The sequence below is a fragment of the Anolis sagrei genome, chromosome 3, assembly GCF_037176765.1.
Source record: "Anolis sagrei isolate rAnoSag1 chromosome 3, rAnoSag1.mat, whole genome shotgun sequence".
Classification (NCBI taxonomy): Eukaryota; Metazoa; Chordata; class Lepidosauria; order Squamata; family Dactyloidae; genus Anolis; species Anolis sagrei.
Window position 1 is genome coordinate 221645111 of NC_090023.1, and position 9997 is coordinate 221655107.

Genomic DNA, 9997 nt, shown 5'->3' on the forward strand with positions numbered 1-9997 from the left:
GATCCACCATTGCTTGAGTCCACAGTGATCTCTGGATGTAGGTGAACTACAACTCCAAAACCAAAGGACACAACCCACCAAACCCTTCCAGTATTTTCTGTTGGTCATGGGAGAACTGTGTGCCAAGTTTGGTCCAATTCTATTGTCGGTGGGGTTCAGAATGTTCTTTCATTGTAGGTGAACTATAAATCCCAGCAACTACAACTCCCAAATGACAAAATCATGTTTTTTGAGTGAAGGACATAGATTGCTTTGTCAGATGTCTTGGGGCCAATTCGTCCAGGGGTTTTTGAGTTCTGTGAATATCACAAACGAACATACATTTTTATTTATATAGATTAGCATAGCACAGTATAATAATAATAATAATAATAATAATAATGGACTTTTACAAGTCAAACAAGCAGTCAAAGAAGAAAAACACACCCTGGCAGAATATGTCAAGGAAAGCAAAGAACCTGCTTTAATTGAAGCCAATAACCGGAAACTTCTCAAAGCACAGCAGACAAAGAGTCAGTACAAGAAAACTGCACTACGCACCAGAGCTGGCACAACAATGCCTTGCATGGGCAGTTCCTTGAGAAGATTGAAGGAAAAGTTGACAAGGAGAAGACCTGGTTATGGCTCATGAATGGAACCCTGAAGAAGGAGACAGAAGGCCTGATTCTTGCAGCCCAGGAGCAAACTATCAGAACCAATGTGATTAAGGCCAGGATTGAAAAATCAGCGGATGACCCAAAATGCAGACTGTACAAGGAAGCTGATGAAACCATAGACCATCTCCTCAGCTGTTGCAAGAAAATCGCACAGACAGACTAGAAACAGATACAACTCTGTGGCTCAGATGATTCACTGGAACTTATGTCACAAGTACCACCTGCCAGCAGCAAAGGTCACGGAAAATGAACATACAAAAATACTGTGGGACTTTTGAATCCAGACTGACAAAGTTTTGGAACACAATACACCAGACAGCACGATTGTGGAAAAGAAAAAAGTCTGGATTATTGATGTCGCCATTCCAGGTGACAGTCGCATTGAGGAAAAACAACAGGAAAAACTCAGCCGCTATCAAGATCTCAAAATTGAACTGCAAAGGCTCTGGCATAAACCAGTCCACATGGTCCCAGTGATCATTGGCGCACTGGGGGTCGTGCCAAAAGATCTCAGCCAGCATTTGGAAACAAACATCGACAAAATCACGATCTGTCAACTGCAAAAGGCCACCTTACTTGTATCTGCGTGCATCATTCGAAAATACATCACACAGTTCTAGACGCTTGGGAAGTGTTCGACTTGTGATTTTGTGATACGAAATCCAGCATATAGATCTCGTTTGCTGTGACAAACGATGATGATGATGATGCTTTTGAGTAAACAGTATTTCTTGTTTCTTTGTCAGTGTTGATGTCTTGTTTGCCTACTCTGGAACATGCAACATATAATTGTCCTTCTTTAGGGGTCCTTTTCAAATCAGTGATACTATATCTGTCGTATAAATGTGTGTGTGTGTGTGTGGGTGAATCATATATATCTATTTATATCTATGGCTGGATGGCTCTTTGTCAAGAGGGCTTTGGTTATGTTTTCTTGCCCTGGTGAAGGGAGTTAGACTGGATGGCCTTGAGGCAGCATTTCTCAACCTTGGGAGTTGCATGGGGTTCTGTGTGGGAAGTTTGGCCCAATTCTATCGATGGTGGGGTTCAGAATGCTCTTGGATTGTAGGCGAAGTATAAATCCCAGCAACTACAATTCCGAAATATCTAGGTCTATTTCCTCAAAACCCCATCTGTGTTCATATCCGGGCATATGGAGTATTTCTGCCAAGTTTGGTCCAGATCCATCATTGTTTGAGTCCACAATGCTCTCTGGATGTAGATGAACTGCAACTCCCAGACTCAAGGTCCAACTACCAAACCCTCCCAGCAACTACAACTCCCAAATGACAAAATCAAATTTTTTGGAGTGATGGTCACTCCTTGGGTAGTAGGTGTCTTGTGGCCAAATTTGGTGGCAATTCATCCAGTGGATTTTGAGTTATGATGTCACTCAAAATGAACAAAGCATTGATAGGTAGATAGATAGATAGATAGATAGATAGATAGAGATAGAGAAATAGTTTGCCTACACTTGATTTAGCTCCCAATAAACAGGAAGGGCGCTCTTTCTTTTTCTCTGCCAGCCTCCTTGGAGTTCACTCGACTTTACTTTGTGGTTGTGTGTGTTATGGTTCACTTCTATACTGTTGAATTAAATGAAGCTTGACACCATTTTGCCAAGGCTCAACGCAGTGGATTTATTTGTATTTTTATGCAGTTTTAAGCCTTCACTGCCAAGTAGTGCGGGGCCTTACCTAGCCACTGTTACGTGGTCAGTGTAGTAGCTGTGTCCTCTATCACTAGCTTTCTGGGGCTGAGATTGTTTGACTTGCCTTACTTCCATACCTGTGACTTCCAAAGAATCCTTTTGCGAGTCCTCTCTTAAACTCCTGGCATAAACTGCCCCAAGTCTTTCAGAGGTCAACATTACCTGTTTACAAATGTAAATACACACATTATTTCCGAAAATTGCTCAAGGAGTGACCACCATTCTGCTTCTGGCATTCCCTGCTTTTCTCCATGTCCTCACTTTACATTCACAAATGCTCTGCGAAACATCAATGGAGGATTCATTTTGCGAGAAAAGAAGAGAGATTAAAAGTTTCAACAGCGTTCTTTGAGAGTCTTCAAAGTTAAACTACCAAGTTGGTGGAGTGTTTGCTGTGGTTATTTCCAGAGGCTGGAACATGATTTTTGAATTTATTTTTTGTTCCTTAATTATGGGCCTGGCTTATAAACACACCGGCACGTTTGTTTTGGAAGCAGAAGGATTTATACCTTTGACATTCATAATTAATGCAAACAGCTTGAGCGTAGGTCTCTCCCAAAGTGAGTTTTGCTCCTTTCGGGGGAATGAACTGATTTTACAAATAAGTATTTGGGATTGCAGTTAAGCAAACAGCCAATCCAACCTGGTGAACCTGTGAACTGACCACAAATTGGAAATGTTCCTAAGGCATGATCTGAATCAATGGATACACCTATAACCTCTCTAAATTTAACTCAGTGAAAACTGAATACACTCCTGCAAAATCTCTCTTAATAAAGTCTCCCATCTCACAAGAAAGACAGATAAAATAAAATACATCTGAAATAACTCTTTAAAAAGTCGTATGTTTAGAATTCCTGATATTTTTTTGCCAGTGCATTTGAACTGATGCACTTTGGACTGCATTATAGTAGGGCCAGCCTCGACCCATATCCAGGCTGGCCCCAATTACGAACAAGATGGGTTATGTAGTTGGATTTGTATGTAAGTCAGGACGGGTTCTGTTTTTACATCAGCATTATATGGCCAGACGTGAGTGCCACACCACTTATTACACTTCTAACTTTCAGGCAGTTTAATAAGTAGAGTAAGATGGTGCGTCTGTGAGTTTATGTGCCTTTAAATCACATGTCAACTTATGGTGATCCATTGCACTTCATAGTATTTTCTTAGGTAAGGAAAACTCGGAGATGATTTTGCCACTTCCGTCCTTTGAAATATAACATATAGCACCTGGTATTCGTTGGTGGTTCCCCATCCAAGTACTAACCATGGCTCACCCTACTTAGCTTTCAATATCAGACAGGATCTGGTGCATTAAATGATGTGGGGAAAATGAACTCCAAAAGATTGCACTTTAAAAGGTAACTTATTTATTTATTTACCATATTCATACCCCACCTTTCTCACCCCGTAGTCAACAATTCAATGCCATATAAAACAGACATACAATTAAAATAAACATTTGCATTTAAACCAAAGAATTAGAACATCTAAACATTAAACCAATTATTATTAACACCACACAATCCAAGATCATAGTGTGGAGCCATTCCCCCTTTCATTGCACATATTCCGTATCCATTTATTGTACTACACTACTATCTGAAGGTTTGGTCCCATAACCACATTTTTACTTTCTTTCTGAGGGCCAGGAGGGAGGGATCTGATCTGATTTCAATGGTGAGGCAGTTCCATAGCCGATGGGCCCCTTTGAAAAGACCCTTTCTCATCCCCAGCAATTGCACCTGCGAAGGAGGTAGGGCTGAGAGCAGGGCCTCTCCAGAACATCTTAACATCCAAGATGGTTCATAGAGGGAGATACGTTCGGACTGGTAAGCTGGTTCGGAGCCCTTAGGGCTTTTTAGGCTAAAGCCAGCACTTTGAATTGTGCTCAGTAGCAGACTGGCAGCCAGTGGAGCTGATGTATTTGGGGGGTTTATGCTCCCTGTCTGCCACTCCAGTGAGAAATCTGGCTGCTGCCCGTTGGACCACTTGAAGCTTGCAAACAGTCTCCATGGGCCACCCCACATAGAGCACATTGCAATAGTCTGGTAACTGGCAACACCTACTTTTTAGCCAGCGGATAGACTAATTATGGACTGAAGGTAGATTTCCTTTTAAACTTCCAACGTGTCTTACCATGTGGCATGTTGGAGGCCTTTCACCCTACACCAGTTGTGCCCAACCTTTGGTTGACCAGGGACCACTCTCCAACATTAGTACCAAAAGGGTTATGAATCAGTTTTTGGTCAACTTTAGATTCGATTTGGTTATTTGGGCTGCTGATTCAGAAAAATGCATTGGATAGATCATATCCGCTCTAGTTTTTATACAGAACATATGCCATCCAGTAGTCGCCATCTGCTCACCCACAGAAAACCTTTAATAATCTAGAGCTGATGTGTTAGTAATAACCTTTTGTGGTTAGTTTCTTCCTTCCTGACATCCCCGTTGCCTAGGCACTATAAGAGGGTTTCACAAGACCAGTCGCTCTTATTGCTGCATGGTTTAGAGGCAATGGTGTAGTAATGGTGAGGCCACGGACCATATTTTGTTCTTGCGGACTAGAGGTAGTCTACGGACCACAGGTTAGGAACCACTGCCTTACACAGTTACAGCACTATTGATTCCTAAATGTCATGGTTGTTTGTTCCTATGGAATTTGGCATTTTTGATGGGGAGATTTAGGCCCCTTCCACAAAGCTGAATAAAATCCCACATTTTCAGCTTTTAACTGCAATATATAGCAGTGTGGACTCAGATAACCCATTCCAAAACAGATATTGTGGGCTATTCTGCCTTGATATTCTCTGTGGAAGGGCCCTTCCATCAGAGACAGGTTCACAAAACTACAATCTCTACATGCTTTCCACACCACTGGCAAAATCAGATTACAAAAAAAAATTGTTGGAATTTGCTTCCATTATGCCTGAGATAAATGCGTGGCTCGAGAGCAGTACATGTGAAAAAGATCTTGGAGTTAAGTATGAGCCAACAATGTGATGCTGCAGCTACTAAAGTCAATGGGATTTTGGCCTGCATAAATAGGAGTATGGTGTCTAGATCCAGGGAAGTCATGCTACCCCTCCATTCTGCCTTGGTTAGACCACACCTGGAATACTGTGTCCAATTCTGAGCACCACAATTGAAGAGAGATATTGACAGGCTGGAATGTGTCCAGAGGAGGGCGACTAAAATGATTAAGGGTCTGGAGCACAAGCTCTATGAGGAGTGGCTTAAAGAGCCTGACATGTTTAGCCTGAAGAAGAGGAGATATGATAGCCATGTATAAATATGTGAGGGAAGTCACAGGGAGGAGGGAGCAAGCTTGTTTTCTGCTGCCCTGGAGACTAGGATGCGGAGCAATGGCTTCAAACTACAGGAAAGGAGATTCCACCAGAACAGTAGAAAAAAACTTTCTGACTATGAGAGCTGTTCAGCAGTGGAACTCTCTGCCCTGGAGTGTGGTGGAGTCTCCTTCTATAGAGGCTTTTAAACAGGCTGGATGGCTATCAGTTGGGGTTGCTTTGAATGCAATTTTCCTGCTTCTTGGCAGGGAGTTGGATTGGATGGCCCACGAGGTCTCTTCCAACTCTATGATTCTATTCTATTCTCTCCCTCTGCACCACATGGTCTTGCCATTTACCCATCCCAGAAGAGAGGGGCCTCCTTAAACCTCTTGGGGCACGCCTCCTCTCGCATATCTCCTGGGGTCTAAAATAAACTAGAACAAAGTCCCAAGTTCAACGCTATGCTTTGATATGCGGTCTCCCAAAAGGAATCAACAGAGGTTTTCTTTTCAATGCGGGTGTGGTGATTACTCTTATTTATGTTTTCACCCCACCCTTTCCCCAAAGAGATTGGATAAGAAGGGACTAATGTGTTCCTTTCCTTAAGTGCATTTTTGCCAAAATGGGAGCTAGCCAAATTACTTTATCAAAAGGGAATTCCTTTGTCCTAAATTCATGCAGTGCCTGGCTTTTGTCTGCAGTGGGGAAGCTTGCCCAAGGGTGTTGCTTAGGTCATGAATAGGAAAGCTTTTTCAGCCTGAGGGTCACATTCCAGTGTGAGAGATGGGTGGCAAAGGCAAGTTGGCAACATGTGGTTTTTTAACCTATTCTAAATTTATTATTTAAATTATTTAAAACATTTATATAATCCGCCTTTATCACCTTGCGGGGGACTCAGGGTGACTCATAACATATATACGGCAAACATTCAATGCCAGGACATAAAACCATAAATATATACAAACATTAATATCACTTTTTAATCAGTTGCTTAAAAACCATCTCAGGACACCATTCTGTTATTGCCTCATTGCACTGCCCCAAAAGCTTGGTCCCACAGCCAGGTCTTCACCATCCTTCTGAAGGACAGGAGGGAGGGGGCTGATTTAATATTGCCAGGAAGGGATTTCCATAACTGGGAGGCAATCACTCAGAAGGCCCTGCCTCTCGTCCCTGCCAAAAGTGCCTGTGATGGTGGCTGGACCGAGAGCAGGGTCTCCCCAGAAGATCTTAGTCTTCGCAGTGGTTCATAAAGGGAGATGCGTTCAGACAGGTAAACTGGGGCCTTTTAGGGCTTTATTGAACTGTGTCCAGTAGCAAACAGGAAGCCAGTGGAGCTGACGTAACATGGGAGTTGTGTGCTCCCTGTGTGCCACCCCAGATATTAACCTGGACTATTTGAAGCTTCCGAAGCGTCTTCAAAGGCAACCTCACGTAGAGCACATTGCAGTACTCCATCTTGGATGTAATGAGAGCATGGACCACCGTGGCCAAGTCTGACTTCCCAAGATACGGATGCAACTGGTACGCAAGATTTAATTGTGCAAAAGCCCTCCTAGCTACCACTGCAACCTGAGCTTCCAGGCTCAACGATGAGTCCAGGAGAACTCCCAAGCTGCGAACATGCACCTTCAAAGGGAGTGTAACCTCATCCAGCACAGGCTCTGTGGTATCGAACTCCAGAACCCTATACTCTGTTCGGCCTTGCCACTGATCAGGAGGACCTCTGTCTTGTCAGGATTCAACTTCAGTTTGTTCACCTTCATCCAGACTGTCACAGCGAGCAGTTCATGACCTGGATAACCTCCTTAGCATCTGGTGGAAAGGAGTAATAGAGTCAGACATCATCTGCATAAAGATGGTATCGAACTCCAGAACTCTGGATAATCTCATCCAATGGCTTCATGTAGATGTTAAACAACATCTGCGGGACACCACAGGACAATGACTGTGGGTCCGAGCAGATGTCTCCCGGCAATATATGTGTTCACATATTATACTGTATGTACACAAGTTCAGATGTTTCTGGGAATCTTTACCCCCATGTTCATTCCTGATTAGGATCCAGCTACAAAAATCACCACAAATCCAGAGTACATAGTTATACCTGGGCAAAGTGAAGATGTTATGTCTGTGGAAATATACTGACCTGGGTTCACTCACTTTATGTAATCATGTCCACTTTCACACTACACAGTTATGGCATTAATTATTCCCCTTTCATAAACGCCAATGTTTTACAGCTGGAAACTGGATCACATCTGGCCAAAGTGTATCACTCACAGTGTACGCCAAAAGATGATACATCTGGCCAAAGTGTATCACAGTGTATGCCAAAAGATTGTGGCTGGACACCAGGTACACAAATCTTATTATGGTAATGTGGAAAAACACACAAAATAACTGTTTTAAGAAGATAAATCCAGAATGCATGTACAGTATAGAGTTTCAGACTCCCTCCCTACTCCACATCTGTCCTCACTTCTACTGAGATGATGATGATGATGATGATGATGATGATTTGGCATTTGGAACTTAATTTTCAGCATTGTATAAGTACCTCAACAAGCAAAGAAAGGAGGGAAAGCAAACCTGGGGCACTCTGGCACCTTCTATGCTGCCATATACAATCCAGATGATCTGCTTTGAACTGGATTATATGGCAGTGTAGACTGCTATAATCCAGTTCAAAGCAGATAATGTGGATTATATGGCAGTATAGAAGGGGATTGAGAAAGAGCAAAGGCAGAGGATTAACTGAGGCTGACCCTAATAAACTGAGAAACATGGGGCCCTTCCACACAGCCATATCAAGGAAGAAAATCCCACAATATCTGCAGAGTCCACACTGCCATATATTCCAAGCAAATAATGTGGGATTTTATTCAGCTTTGTGGAAAGGGGCCATGGAGACACAAACTTTACTGTCATGGCTGTATCCTATTCAATCCTGGGATTTGTAGTGGTGAGCTGTCTACCTGAGAATCTTAAACGCCCCTCCCTTAAATGCAAATGCAAGGATTGTTTAGGATGATGATATGACAGGTAAAGTGGAATTCAAACTGTGTGTTGTGAAAGGCTCCCAAGAAAGGAAGGAAGTCTGGCTACCAGTATTTAAAAAAACCTCTAAAATCATAACAGTAAATAAAGAACAACACTCAAACACAGGGGAAGCCCAGACAAAAAAACAATCAGGGCCAGCTGATCATCTCCCAACAAAGGATTCCCCCAGGCAGTAAGAAGCCAGACCTTGACACTTCTAAGCCATTAAATGCTAATCAAGGTGGACAATTGAAACATTCATACCTACCTCGAACAGACAAAAGTTCTTTCTCCCACCCTGGACATCCCACAGATATATAAACCCAATTTTCCTAGTTTCCAACAGACCGCACAACCTCTGACGATGCCTGCCATAGATGCAGGTGGAACATCAGGAGAGAATGCTTCTGGAACATGACCATACAGCCCAGAAAACAACCCAGTGATTCCGGCCATGAAAGCCTTCGACAATATATTGATCTCAAGTAATTGTCGCCCCTACAGCTTGCATATAACTCTCCCCATTTTGTTCCTAAGAATCTGCCATAGGAAAGAAGAGGTGAGAGATGAGGGGAGAGAATGAGACAGAGAGAGAACTGAGAGAGTGGATGAGAGGAAAGAGGCTGGAGAGAGAACAAAGGGAAATGTATGGATGAAGCACCAAACAGCAGATAGACCTGCAGGGATTCCTTCAACCGGTAGCACGTCTGAGTCCCACTGCTACATTGCAGGCCAAGGCTGTGCAGCCGCAGATGAGCCAGAGCCCCAAAGTGGATATCTGTTTTACTTGTTTTGGATAACTTGTTTTGATATTTAAATAATGTGAACGATATGTTGCTAATTGCTTTCCACTCCCCTTCTCCTTTCTCAATATATTATGTACATTTGTTATTTTTGGTTAGACTTTGTTAGTCCTTTTTCCTAATAATGTTTTAGGTATTTATTTATTTATTTATCATGTCAAAAATGAATTGAGAGTACAGTTGTAATATATTTAAAAACACTAACAAAGTTAAAAACTTGACATTATACTAAATGTCCTTTGACCAGTAGCTGGCCACTTGGAGTGCCTCCGGTGTTTCTATAAGAAGGTCCTCCACTGTGCATGTGGCAGGGCTCAGACACAGGTGGTCTGTGTTTTGTTCTTCTCCGCACTTGCATCCCGTGGACTCCACTTTGTAGCCCCATTTCTTAAGGTTGGCTCTGCTACTTGTGGTGCCAGAGCAGTCTGATCAGCGTCTTCCAATTCACCCAGTCTTCTGTAACTGGGGACATGAGAGAAGCCTTTCCACAGG